This window comes from Scyliorhinus torazame, chromosome 17, assembly GCF_047496885.1.
Source record: "Scyliorhinus torazame isolate Kashiwa2021f chromosome 17, sScyTor2.1, whole genome shotgun sequence".
Classification (NCBI taxonomy): Eukaryota; Metazoa; Chordata; class Chondrichthyes; order Carcharhiniformes; family Scyliorhinidae; genus Scyliorhinus; species Scyliorhinus torazame.
This window is the reverse complement of record NC_092723.1, coordinates 26,486,719-26,500,841: the sequence shown is the minus strand read 5'-3', so window position 1 is coordinate 26,500,841 and position 14,123 is coordinate 26,486,719. Positions and strand designations below refer to the sequence as shown.

Genomic DNA, 14,123 nt, shown 5'->3' with positions numbered 1-14,123 from the left:
TTTCAGTTAAATACTATCCTTGACTTCCATAGTTTAACCATGGTTGATTTATCCCCTTCCTAGAATCCTTCTTATTCAGTGTCGAGAGTCATGAACTATTTTCATTAACGTCCTCCATTGCTGATCAGCCATCTTTTCTGCTAAACTCCTTTCCCAGTCTACTCCAGCCAACTCTGCCCTTATTCCTTTGTAATTGAGGATCAAGGGTAAACCTTTTAGGACTGAGCTGAGTTTAGCATAGTTGTTTCCGACCCAACAAATAGAATCGCTGAAGAAGAATGAGGTTGGTGAGATGCAAGATCATTAAACTGAAACATTACGGGCGGGATTCTCTGTTTCTGAGACAAAGTGTTGACGCCGAGGCGTGGACTTTGTGGACTTTCACGACAGATAAATTAGCGCCGAACCTGGATTGATTCAGCAACTGTGGAGGGGCTAAGCACGGCGCCACGTGGAACACAACTGATTCCAATGAAAAACGGTGTGGGATTCGCAGGGTCTGTGATTGACACTCGGGAGGCTGACAAGCTACAGCCGCATATACAGATTACAATCCCTACACACACTCTTCCCAGCCAACAAGGTGGCACTGGCTGGAGTGCACCCATACAGCTGATGGGTCAGCTGGGACCAGAGGGTACCTCGGGGTGGCCTGGGGGGAGACACCTATACCACCAGGCCCTAAGTTCGCAATGGGCAATTAGCGGCGTGCGCAGCTGCATGGCTGACTTGCTGGCTGTGGCAATGGTATTCCCTGCCCATCCACCCCAACCCCACAGCCCACCTCCTGGCCACCCCCACCACTCCCCCTGGTCCTGGCAGATGCTCCCTGGCCAGCAGCACAACGATGCCGGTTTCACGATTTTTAAAAGCACAAGTGAACCGCGCCGTCGGGAACTCGGCCCATTGGAGGTGGAGCATCGAGGAGGCCCCGGACGGACTACCGGGTCGAGCCCTCTAATGACATGCAAACAGTTTACTGCACATGCGTTCCGGACCACATTGATGCCGCTGTCGAGGTGAAGGTGAATTGCGATTTGGTGTCAAATTCTCCCCAACCCTTCTCCCACACCTCACTAAACCCATTGTGTGTCTATGAAGTCCACCACATGCTGATATGACAAGAGTGGGCTTTTGAGGTGGTGGGACCTTTAGAGGGAACAACTGGGAGTTGAAGGGACCAGACATTGTTCGAGAAAGCTGAGGCAGTTATACTGATGGATGGGGTATGGCCAAATGCGGGCAATTGGGACTAGCTTAGTGGTAAAAACTAGTCGGCATAGACAAGTTGGGCCGAAGGGTCTGTTTTCATGATGTAAACGTCTATAACTCTATGTAACTGGTAGAGTTGACCAGGGAGATCCGGTGGATGTGGTTTATTTAGACTTTCAGAAGGCTTTCGACAAGGTCTCACACAGAAGATTACTATGTAAAGTTACAGTGCGTGGGATTGCGGGTAATGTCTTGAGATGGAGATAAAGATGGTTAACAGACAGGAAGCAAAAAGTTGGAATAAATGGTTATTTTTCTGATTGGCAGGCAGTGACTAGTGGAGTACCACAGGAATCAGTGCGAGGACCCCAACAGTTCACATTATATATTAATGATCTGGATGAGAGAACTAAATGTATTATCTCCAAATTTGCAGATGATACAAAATTAGGTGAGGGGGGAACTTTGAGGAGGATGTAAAGATGCTTCAGCGGGATTTGGACAGGCTGAGTGAGTGGGCATATGCATGGCAGATGCAGTATAACATGGATAAAAGTGAGGTTATCCACATTGGTAGAAACAATAGGAAGGCAGATCATTATTTGAAAGGGTGTAAATTGAGAGATGTGGATACTCAGTGAGACCTTGGTGACCTGGTGCATCAGTCGCTGAAAGTAAGCAAGTTGGTACAGCAGGCAGTAAAGAAGGCAAATGGTGTGCTGACCTTCATAGCGAGAGTTTTTGAGCATAGGAATAGAGATGCTTTACTGCAATTGTCTGGGGGCAACGGTGAGGTCACACCTGGAGTATTGTGTGCAGTTTAGATGTCCTTACCTGAGGGAGGATGTTCTTGCTATGGAGGGAGTGCAGCAAAGGTTTACCAGGTTGATTCCTGGGATCGTGGGCCTGTCATATGAGGAGAGACTAAGTCGGTTCGGATTATATTCATTGGAGTTTAGAAGTGTGAGAGGGTATCTCACAGAACCTTATAGCTTTCTAACAGGATTAGACAGGGTAGATTCAGAAAGAATGTTCCCGATGGTGGGGGAGTCCAGAACTAGGGGTCACAGTTTGAGGATCAAGGGTAAACCTTTTAGGACTGAGGTGAGGAGAAATTTCTTCACCCAGAGAGTGGTGAATCTGTGGAAGTCACTACCACAAAACGTTGCGTAATTTCAAGAAGGAATTAGATATAGCTCTTCGGGCTGAAGGGATCAAAGGATATGGGGAAATGGCTGATCCTCAAGTTATTGAACTCGATGATCAGCCATGATCAGAACGAATGGCGGAGCAGGCTCGAAGGGCTGAGCAACCTGCTGCTATTTGCTGTGTATTTGATTCTTTGAACACAAGAATAGCCACAAGCCTCTTCCATTTAACATTCAATGTGACAAAGGAGTGTGTTGGAGGGGTATTGGAGGAAATGATTGGTAAAGAAGAGTATGAAGTTGTTCCTGCTCACAGAGAAAATCAGGTGACTGTAGATGAGGAAACGATCTGATGATGACCAACCAGTTATATTGCGCACCATGTGTGCTTAGTTGAACCAAGGGGTGGAAAGAACACAGAACATAGAAAAATACAAAGAACAAAGAACAAAGAACAAAGAAATGTACAGCACAGGAACAGGCCCTTCGGCCCTCCAAGCCCGTGCCGACCATACTGCCCGACTAAACTACAATCTTCTACACTTCCTGGGTCCGTATCCTTCTATTCCCATCCTATTCATATATTTGTCAAGATGCCCCTTAAATGTCCCTATCGTCCCTGCCTCCACTACCTCCTCCGGTAGTGAGTTCCAGGCACCCACTACCCTCTGCGTAAAAAAACTTGCCTCGTACATCTACTCTAAACTTTGCCCCTCTCACCTTAAACCTATGCCCCCTAGTAATTGACCCCTCTACCCTGGGGAAAAGCCTCTGACTATCCACTCTGTCTATGCCCCTCATAATTTTGTATACCTCTATCAGGTCGCCCCTCAACCTCCTTCGTTCCAGTGAGAACAAACCGAGTTTATTCAATCGCTCCTCATAGCTTATGCCCTCCATACCAGGCAACATTCTGGTAAATCTCTTCTGCACCCTCTCTAAAGCCTCCACATCCTTCTGGTAGTGTGGCGACCAGAATTGAACACTATACTCCAAGTGTGGCCTAACTAAGGTTCTATACAGCTGCAACATGACTTGCCAATTCTTATACTCAATGCCCCGGCCAATGAAGGCAAGCATGCCGTATGCCTTCTTGACTACCTTCTCCACCTGTGTAGCCCCTTTCAGTGATCTGTGGACCTGTACTCCTAGATCTCTTTGACTTTCAATACTCCTGAGGGTTCTACCATTCACTGTATATTCCCTACCTGCATTAGCCCTTCCAAAATGCATTACCTCACATTTGTCCAGGTTAAACTCCATCTGCCATCTCTCCGCCCAAGTCTCCAGACAATCTAAATCCTGCTGTATCCTCAGACAGTCCTCATCGCTATCCGCAATTCCACCAACCTTTGTGTCGTCTGCAAACTTACTAATCAGACCAGTTACATTTTCCTCCAAATCATTTATATATACTACAAAGAGCAAAGGTCCCAGCACTGATCCCTGTGGAACACCACTGGTCACAGCCCTCCAATTAGAAAAGCATCCCTCCATTGCTACCCTCTGCCTTCTATGGCCTAGCCAGTTCTGTATCCACCTTGCCAGTTCACCCCTGATCCCGTGTGACTTCACCTTTTGTACTAGTCTACCATGAGGGACCTTGTCAAAGGCCTTACTGAAGTCCATATAGACAACATCTACTGCCCTACCTGCATCAATCATCTTAGTGACCTCCTCGAAAAACTCGATCAAGTTAGTGAGACATGACCTCCCCTTCACAAAACCGTGCTGCCTCTCACTAATACGTCCATTTGCTTCCAAATGGGAGTAGATCCTGTCTCGAAGAATTCTCTCCAGTAATTTCCCTACCACTGAAGTAAGGCTCACCGGCCTGTAGTTCCCGGGATTATCCCTGCCACCCTTCTTAAACAGAGGAACAACATTGGCTATTCTCCAGTCCTCCGGGACATCCCCTGAAGACAGCGAGGATCCAAAGATTTCTGTCAAGGCCTCAGCAATTTCCTCTCCAGCCTCCTTCAGTATTCTGGGGTAGATCCCATCCGGCCCTGGGGACTTATCTACCTTAATATTTTTTAAGACACCCAACACCTCGTCTTTTTGGATCACAATGTGACCCAGGCTATCTACACCCCCTTCTCCAGACTCAACATCTACCAATTCCTTCTCTTTGGTGAATACTGATGCAAAGTATTCATTTAGTACCTCGCCCATTTCCTCTGGCTCCACACATAGATTCCCTTGCCTATCCTTCAGTGGGCCAACCCTTTCCCTGGCTACCCTCTTGCTTTTTATGTAAGTGTAAAAAGCCTTGGGATTTTCCTTAACCCTATTTGCCAATGACTTTTCATGACCCCTTCTAGCCCTCCTGACTCCTTGCTTAAGTTCCTTCCTACTTTCCTTATATGCCACACAGGCTTCGTCTGTTCCCAGCCTTTTAGCCCTGACAAATGCCTCCTTTTTCTTTTTGACGAGGCCTACAATATCATTCGTCATCCAAGGTTCCCGAAAATTGCCGTATTTATCTTTCTTCCTCACAGGAACATGCCTGTCCTGTATTCCTTTCAACTGACACTTGAAAGCCTCCCACATGTCAGATGTTGATTTGCCCTCAAACATCCGCCCCCAATCTATGTTCTTCAGGTCCCGCCTAATATTGTTATAATTAGCCTTCCCCCAATTTAGCACATTCATCCTCGGACCACTCTTATCCTTGTCCACCAGTACTTTAAAACTTACTGAATTGTGGTCACTGTTACCAAAATGCTCCCCTACTGAAACATCTACCACCTGGCCGGGCTCATTCCCCAATACCAGGTCCAGTACCGCCCCTTCCCTAGTTGGACTGTTTACATATTGTTTTAAGAAGCCCTCCTGGATGCTCCTTACAAACTCTGCCCCGTCTAAGCCCCTGGCACTAAGTGAGTCCCAGTCAATATTGGGGAAGTTGAAGTCTCCCATCACCACAACCCTGTTGTTTTTACTCTTTTCCAAAATCTGTCTACCTATCTGCTCCTCTATCTCCCGCTGGCTGTTGGGAGGCCTGTAGTATACCCCCAACATTGTGACTGCACCCTTCTTATTCCTGATCTCTACCCATATAGCCTCACTGCCCTCTGAGGTGTCCTCTCGCTGTATAGCTGTGATACTCTCCTGAACAAGTAGCGCAACTCCGCCTCCCCTTTTACATCCCCCTCTATCCCGCCTGAAACATCTAAATCCTGGAACGTTTAGCTGCCAATCCTGCCCTTCCCTCAACCAGGTCTCTGTAATGGCAACAACATCATAGTTCCAAGTACTAATCCAAGCTCTAAGTTCATCTGCCTTACCCGTAATGCTCCTTGCATTAAAACATATGCACTTCAGGCCACCAGACCCGCTGTGTTCAGCAACTTCTCCCCGTCTGCTCTGCCTCAGAGCCACACTGTCCATATTCCCTAGTTCTCCCTCAACGCTCTCACCTTCTGACCTATTGCTCCCGTGCCCACCCCCCTGCCATACTAGTTTAAACCCTCCCGTGTGACACTAGCAAATCTCGCGGCCAGGATATTTATGCCTCTCCGGTTTAGATGCAACCCGTCCATCTTATACAGGTCACACCTGCCCCGGAAGAGCTCCCAGTGGTCCAGATAACCGAAACCCTCCCTCCTACACCAGCTGTTTAGCCACGTGTTTGTCTGCTCTATCTTCCTATTTCTAGCCTCACTGGCACGTGGCACAGGGAGTAATCCCGAGATTACAACCCTCGAGGTCCTGTCTTTTAACTTTCTGCCTAGCTCCCTGAACTCCTGCTGCAGGACCTCATGCCTCTTCCTGCCTATGTCGTTAGTACCAATATGTACAACGACCTCTACCTGTTTGCCCTCCCCCTTCAGGATTCCCTCTACCCGTTCGGAGACATCCTGGACCCTGGCACCAGGGAGGCAACATACCATCCTGGAGTCTCTTTCACGTCCACAGAAGCGCCTATCTGTTCCCCTGACTATAGAGTCCCCTATAACTATTACTCTTCTGCGCTTTGACCCTCCCTTCTGAACATCAGAGCCAGCCGTGGTGCCACTGCTCTGGCTGCTGCTGTTTTCCCCTGATAGGCTATCCCCCCCGACAGTATCCAAAGGGGTATACCTGTTCGAGAGGGGGACAACCACAGGGGATTCCTGCACTGACTGCCTGCCCTTTCTGGTGGTCACCCATTTCTCTGCCTGCACCTTGGGTGTGACCACACTTACATAACTGCGATCTATGACGCTTTCCGCCACCTGCATGCTCCTAAGTGCATCCAATTGCTGCTCCAACCGAACCATGCGGTCTGTGAGGAGCTGCAGTTGGGTGCACTTTCTGCAGATGAAGCCATCCAGGACGCTGGAAGCCTCCCGGACCTGCCACATCTCACAGTCAGAGCACAGCACCCCTCTAACTGACATTGCGTCAATTAATTAAAATTAAAATTTGTCTTTTTTTTTATAAATACTTTTTTTTTTTTAAATTACAAAGTTACTGTCAACTATCTGTTTCCTAGCACTAGATTTCTAATAGAAATGCGATAGCTAACTATAATATCCTCCGATCTCTGGCTTAGATATCCTCTAAATTATAATTAAGTTATTATGTTTAATTAGTTCCCAAATAGTCAAAAAAATTTAGGTTAGAATCCCAACCAGCCACTCAGGTCACAGCTTTTCTGTCCCCCCCGACACACACAATTTGAAAAAAGGTATAAAAGTAAAAATCACTTGCTTACCTTCTGAGATGTTCTCAGGTTCTCTCGCTGACAGAGACTGCTCCTCCACCTCCAATCCTTGGCCTGCACAATGCTAATAATATATAATATAATATGGCACTTACCTTCCACCAATGGGTCTTATTATTAGGTTAGAGGAGGAGGGTGGGTGGGAGACACTACACGTGTAGTGTCTCGGGTTTCCTCTCCACCAGAATTTATTGGGGGGGGGGGGACTTGCCAGAGGTCGAACTTCCGGTTCCCGCCGAAATCCAAAGGGCTGCTCCTGTAAAGGTAAGTGCTTTTAAACTCACTACTCACCTCCAAGAAGGCCCCTGCGCACCGCTGCCGCCGAAATCCAAAGGGCTGCTCCTGTAAAGGTAAGAGCTTTTAAACTAACTACTCACCTCCCAGAAGGCCCCTGCGCACCGCTGCCACCGAAATCCAAAGGGCTGCTCCTGTAAAGGTAAGAGCTTTTAAACTCACTACTCACCTCCAAGAAGGCCCCTGCGCACCGCTGCCGCCGAAATCCAAAGGGCTGCTCCTGTAAAGGTAAGTGCTTTTAAACTCACTACTCACCTCCAAGAAGGCCCCTGCGCACCGCTGCCGCCGAAATCCAAAGGGCTGCTCCTGTAAAGGTAAGTGCTTTTAAACTCACTACTCACCTCCCAGAAGGCCCCTGCGCACCGCTGCCGCCGAAATCCAATGGGCTGCTCCTGTAAAGGTAAGAGCTTTTAAACTAACTACTCACCTCCCAGAAGGCCCCTGCGCACCGCTGCCGCCGAAATCCAATGGGCTGCTCCTGTAAAGGTAAGAGCTTTTAAACTCACTACTCACCTCCCAGAAGGCCCCTGCGCACCGCTGCCGCCGAAATCCAATGGGCTGCTCCTGTAAAGGTAAGTGCTTTTAAACTCACTACTCACCTCCAAGAAGGCCCCTGCGCACCGCTGCCGCCGAAATCCAATGGGCTGCTCCTGTAAAGGTAAGAGCTTTTAAACTAACTACTCACCTCCCAGAAGGCCCCTGCGCACCGCTGCCGCCGAAATCCAAAGGGCTGCTCCTGTAAAGGTAAGTGCTTTTAAACTCACTACTCACCTCCAAGAAGGCCCCTGCGCACCGCTGCCGCCGAAATCCAATGGGCTGCTCCTGTAAAGGTAAGAGCTTTTAAACTAACTACTCACCTCCCAGAAGGCCCCTGCGCACCGCTGCCGCCGAAATCCAAAGGGCTGCTCCTGTAAAGGTAAGAGCTTTTAAACTCACTACTCACCTCCAAGAAGGCCCCTGCGCACCGCTGCCGCCGAAATCCAAAGGGCTGCTCCTGTAAAGGTAAGTGCTTTTAAACTCACTACTCACCTCCAAGAAGGCCCCTGCGCACCGCTGCCGCCGAAATCCAAAGGGCTGCTCCTGTAAAGGTAAGTGCTTTTAAACTCACTACTCACCTCCCAGAAGGCCCCTGCGCACCGCTGCCGCCGAAATCCAATGGGCTGCTCCTGTAAAGGTAAGAGCTTTTAAACTAACTACTCACCTCCCAGAAGGCCCCTGCGCACCGCTGCCGCCGAAATCCAAAGGGCTGCTCCTGTAAAGGTAAGTGCTTTTAAACTCACTACTCACCTCCAAGAAGGCCCCTGCGCACCGCTGCCGCCGGCACAGCACAGAACAGGCCCTTCGGCCCACGATGTTGTGCCGAACCTTTGTCCTAGATTAATCATAGATAATCATAGAATTTACAGTGCAGAAGGAGGCCATTCGGCCTGTCGAGTCCGCACCGGCTCTTGGAAAGAGCACCCTACCCAAGGTCAACACCTCCACCCGATCCCCATAACCCAGTAACCCCACCCAATGCCAAGGGAAATTTTGGACACTAAGGGCAATTTAACATGGCCAATCCACCTAACCTGCACATCTTTGGACTGTGGGAGGAAACCGGAGCACCCGGAGGAAACCCACGCACACACTGGGAGGATGTGCAGACTCCGCACAGACAGTGACCCAAGCCAGAATCGAACCTGGGACCCTGGAGCTGTGAAGCAATTGTGCTATCCACAATGCTACCGTGCTGCCCTTATGAACAAATTAATCTACACTATATCATTTTACCGTAATCCATGTACCTGTCCAATAGCTGCTTGAAGATTCCTAATGTTTCCGACTCAACTACTTCCACAGGCAGTGCATTCCATGCCCCCACTACTCTCTGGGTAAAGAAACTACCTCTGATATCCCTCCTATATCTTCCACCTTTCACCTTAAATTTATGTCCCCTTGTAATGGTTTGTTCCACCCGTGGAAAAAGTCTCTGACTGTCTACTCTATCTATTCCCCGATCATCTTATAAACCTCTATCAAGTCGCCCCTTATCCTTCTCCGTTCTAATGAGAAAAGGCCTAGCACCCTCAACCTTTCCTCGTAAGACCTACTCTCCATTCCAGGCAACATCCTGGTAAATCTCCTTTGCACCTTTTCCAAAGCTTCCACATCCTTCCTAAAATGAGGCGACCAGAACTGTACACAGTATTCCAAATGTGGCCTTACCAACGTTTGTACAGCTGCATCATCACCTCACGGCTCTTAAATTCAATCCCTCTGTTAATGAACGCTAGCACACCATAGGCCTTCTTCACAGCTCTATCCACTTGAGTGGCAACTTTCAAAGATGTATGAACATAGACCCCAAGATCTCTCTGCTCCTCCACATTGCCAAGAACCCTACCGTTAACCCTGTATTCCGCATTCATATTTGTCCTTCCAAAATAGACAACCTCACACTTTTCAGTTAAACTCCACCTGCCACTTCTCAGCCCAGCTCTGCATCCTATCTATGTCTCTTTGCAGCCGACAACAGCCCTCTTCACTATCCACAACTCCACCAGGTGAAGATGGTGAAGATTTTTGTGGAGATTCAGGCTAGGCAAGTTTATTAGCTAAAGGGTAAGTCGTCCCTCAGTTTTGACTTCATGGTTGCCGAGGGGCAGAATGACTGATCTCCTACCGTTTGCTATCAAACCAACTGAAAAGCGTTGGTCTCTGCCAAATGTTCCATGCTGACTCCATCTCTTTTGCTGGTAATTGTCTGAAACTAAACCAGACAGTTCACAACCTCGGTATCATATTTGACCTCATATCTGCAGCAACATTAACATTGTCCACATCCACATCCATATCATTGCCTGACCATGCCTCTTCCTCAACTTATCTTGTCTTTCTACCCTCTAGATTTTTATATTCTGAACCACAGTCAGCCTCCCAAATTCTACCCTCAATCAACTTTAATTAATTAATTCAAAATTCCTCTGCTGCATCCTAACTCACTCCAAAGTCCATTCGCCCATCACACCATGCTCAGTATAGCATATTTGCTCCTGGTTAAGCAATGTCTCAATTTTAAAATTATCATCCTTGTTTTCAAATTTCTCTCTGCACCTTCACCTCTACAGCCCTTCCAAGATCTCTGCGCCCTTTCAATGTCTGGCATTTTGCCACTCCCTGATTTTCATCGCCCCAGCATTAAGGGCCTTGTCTTCAGCTGTACAGGATCTGAAATGTTCTCTCTAAACCTCGACAACTCTCTCCTCCTTTACGACCCTCGTTAAAACCTACTTCTTTGTCTAAGCTTTTGATTGCCTGGCTCAGTATTGCCTTACAATGCTCAGTGTAAAGTTCTGTTTGATAACACTTCTATGAACATCCTTGGGCCATTTTACAACAATAAAGGCACAAATTAATGGCGTTGGCCAGGATGACTGTTGGGTGACCTCCTGGTTGAACAGTTCTTGACCTTTAAGTCAGTGCCTTCCTAGCAGGAGACCAACTGACATCAAAATATACAGTGGAGAAAGGAACGCACAATCTGTTACCACTGAAGGCAATTTTAGTTTAGAAACAAGGAGCGATTTGATACAAAATGCCGGCATTAGCAAATAAACCTTTAATCTCATCTTAGAGATGGAAATTGCAGTGTTAGTCTGGAATCAACCTCCAATTATTTCAGGTACAAGTATGAGACAAGCAGATGCGGGGTGCAGCTTCAAGCTCATGGGCACCATCTACTGTACCAGCGTGGCATTTCCGAATCGCCTACACCAGCCAGCTTCTTGGCCTGTTTCAGTAACTTTCAGTAACTGTGCCCATGTTGGGCTGTAGGCGTAGAGATGGGATTTTTTAAAATTTGTATACGGGATGTGGGTGTTGCTGGCTAGGCCAGCATTTATTACCCATCCCTAGTTGCCCTTCAGAACATAGGAATGAGGAGCAGAAGTACGCAATTCAGCCCTTCGAGCCTGCTTTGCCTTTCAATCAGATCTCTTTCTGGTCTCACATCCACCTCCCTACCTGTTTCCCATATCCCTCTAACCTGTTTTTTACCGCCTTCTTGAAACCATTTAATGATTCAGATGAATCATTCAGAAGGTGGTGGTGAGCAGCATTTCTGCACCGCTGCAGTCCCTGATGTCTAGGTAGACCCACAGTGCTGTTAGTGAGGGAGTTCTTGGATGATAACCCAGTTACTGTGAAGGAACGGCAATATATTTCCAAGTCAGGAAGGTGAATGACTTGGAGGAGAAGGCCCAGGTAATGGTTTCCCAGGTATCTGCTGTTAAATGGTAGTGGTCATGGGTTTGGAAGGTGCTGCCTAAGGAATACTGGTGAGTTCCTGCAGTGCATCTTGTAGATGATCGGTGGTGGAGGGTTTGAATGTTTCTGGAAGGGGTAGCAATCAAGCGGGCTGCTTTGTCTTGGATGGTGTTGAGCTTCTTGAGTGTTGTTGGAACTGCACTCATCCAGGCAAGTGGAGAGTATTCCATTACACTCCTGACTTGTGCCTTGTAGATAGTGGATAGGCTTTGGGGGGGTCAGGAGGTGAGTTACTCGCCACAAAATTCCTAGCCTCTTGACCTGCTCCAGTAGCCACAGTATTTATATGACTAGTCCAGTTCCGTTTCTGGTCAATGGTAGCCCCCAGGATATTGATAGTAGGGAAGTCAGCGATAGTGATGCCTTTGATTGTCAAGGGCAATGGTTAGTTCCTCTCTTGTTTGAGATGGTCATTGCCTTGCATTTGTGTGGCACAAATGTTACTTGCGACTAGTCAGTCCAAACCTGGATATTGTCCAGGTCTAGCTGCATTTGTACATGAATTGCTTCAGTATCTGAGGCGCGCGAATGGTGCTGAACATTGTGCAGTCATCTGCAAACATCCCCACCTCTGACCTTTGAAAGAAGGGAGGTCATTGATGAAGCAGTTGAAGACAGTTGGCCTAGGACACTACCCTGAGGAACTCCTGGAGTGATGTCCTGGAGCTGTGATGATTGACCTCCAACCACCACAACCATCTTCCTTTGTGTCAGGCATGACCCCAACCAGTGGAGAGTTTCCCCCTCGATTCCCATTGACTCCAATTTTGCTAAGGCTCCGTCATGCCATACTCTGGAGCACGTCTTCAATACAATTGCCGGAATATTGTGAGGGATTGTAGCCTTTGCAGTATCCAGTGCCTCCAGCCATTTCTTGATATCACGTGAAAAGAATCTTATTGACTGAAGACTGACATCTGTGATGCTGGGGACCGCCGGAGGGGGCAGAGGTGGATCATCTACTCAGCACTTCTGGTTAAAGATTGTTACAAATGCTTCAGCCTTATCTTTTGTTGGGCTCCTCCATCATTAAGGATGGAGATTTTTGTGAAGCCTCCTCCTCAATTGAGTTGTTCAATCATCCACCACCATTCATGGCTGGATGTGGTAGGGCTGCACAGCTTCAGGACTTCAGATGCCCCAAACTCACTTCATGAGCCAATCTTAAAGACAGCAGAGAGCTCCATCCCAGAAATATCATGGATTGGAACCCAGGTCAGTATCGAAATCCCAGCCTGTGGTGCTGTTACACTCAGTAGCTCACTGAGCTTTGTTGCTCTGGCCTACATGGTCTTTAAACCTGATGGTTTTATGATTGCCTCATCATTTGTCAAAATGAACAGGAGCTCATGATGCACTAGAGTCTCGCCCAATAAAACTTTTCCACATGGTTAGTGGGTACCAGACTGGCAAAAGATGGTGTGACAGAAGACAAAGTGGATTGGTGGATACATTTCATCATGGGGAGGGACTAAAACCCAAAGTTTCAAATTTCAGTCCATGGTCTGCGTGGAAGTGGATGATTCCAGTCAGGCTGCAAAATCAGTGTCAGAGATTCTAGGCCGATATAAAACCCCAGGAATGTCGATCCAATTTTTGGTCATTGATGTCTGCTGAAAGTGCGCAAGGCAACATCGCTCCTTAACCCGAGCCCCCCTCAGAGTGAGCGATCCTTAGCTAGAGCTCCCCCTCAGCCCAAGCACTGACCAACCCCCCCCCCCCCCCCCCCCCCCCCACCACCCACTCACACTATGCGCTCCCCCTCAGCCCAGGCCCAGACCCAACAGGCTGGGCCTCCAACCTGCCTCCTCCTCAGCTCAAGTCCCACTCAGCCTGAGCTTCATATTCACATCCTCGCTTTCAGTGAGCGATTGAGGGTAACTCATCAAACCGAGTGACTGAAAGCACAGAAACATCACCAGTGAATGAGTTAAAGAATGTGGAGTTGGGGATGGCAGGTAAAACCTTTTGGATTCCGTGCTATCCTGTTGTCTCTTTCTAGATCCTTTGATTATTCTGCTGATCGCCTGGTACAAGTGGCCTGAATGTGCCCAATGCAGGCTCTTGCCATTGGTCCAACAGTCAGTAAAGGGTCTCTGACTTGTCAATTCACTCTGTCTCCTGCTTGCTAATGCCCTTGTTTCCAATTTACACACCTGCCTGAATATGGCACTAGCTGGGTCCTTGGGCAGTCTTCACTTCATGGCTGTTTTCAACACCGGAGCTTCATGTGGATAGGGGATTAAAATTGTCCCCAGGTGAGAACTGGATTGCTGTGAGATTAGTCATAGTTGAATAGTCAGTTGTCAAACCCCATCCAACTTCAAGAGTAGCCAATGGAACTTTGTCCCAATCGGGCTTAGACCTGTATCCCAGCATTAGTCAACACCTTCAGGAAATCAAGAGAAAACTGGAAGGATATAAAAGACAATAAAGAGGCGTCACTGTCA

The 14,123-nt window shown here is 48.0% G+C and overlaps 1 protein-coding gene across 7 annotated transcripts in view; it reads right to left on the bottom strand.

The window, feature by feature from the left end:
• Positions 1–14,123, bottom strand: part of slc16a4 (solute carrier family 16 member 4) — a 167,540-nt gene that overhangs the window by 60,996 nt on the left and 92,421 nt on the right. The gene's annotated exons all lie outside the window — the stretch shown is intronic.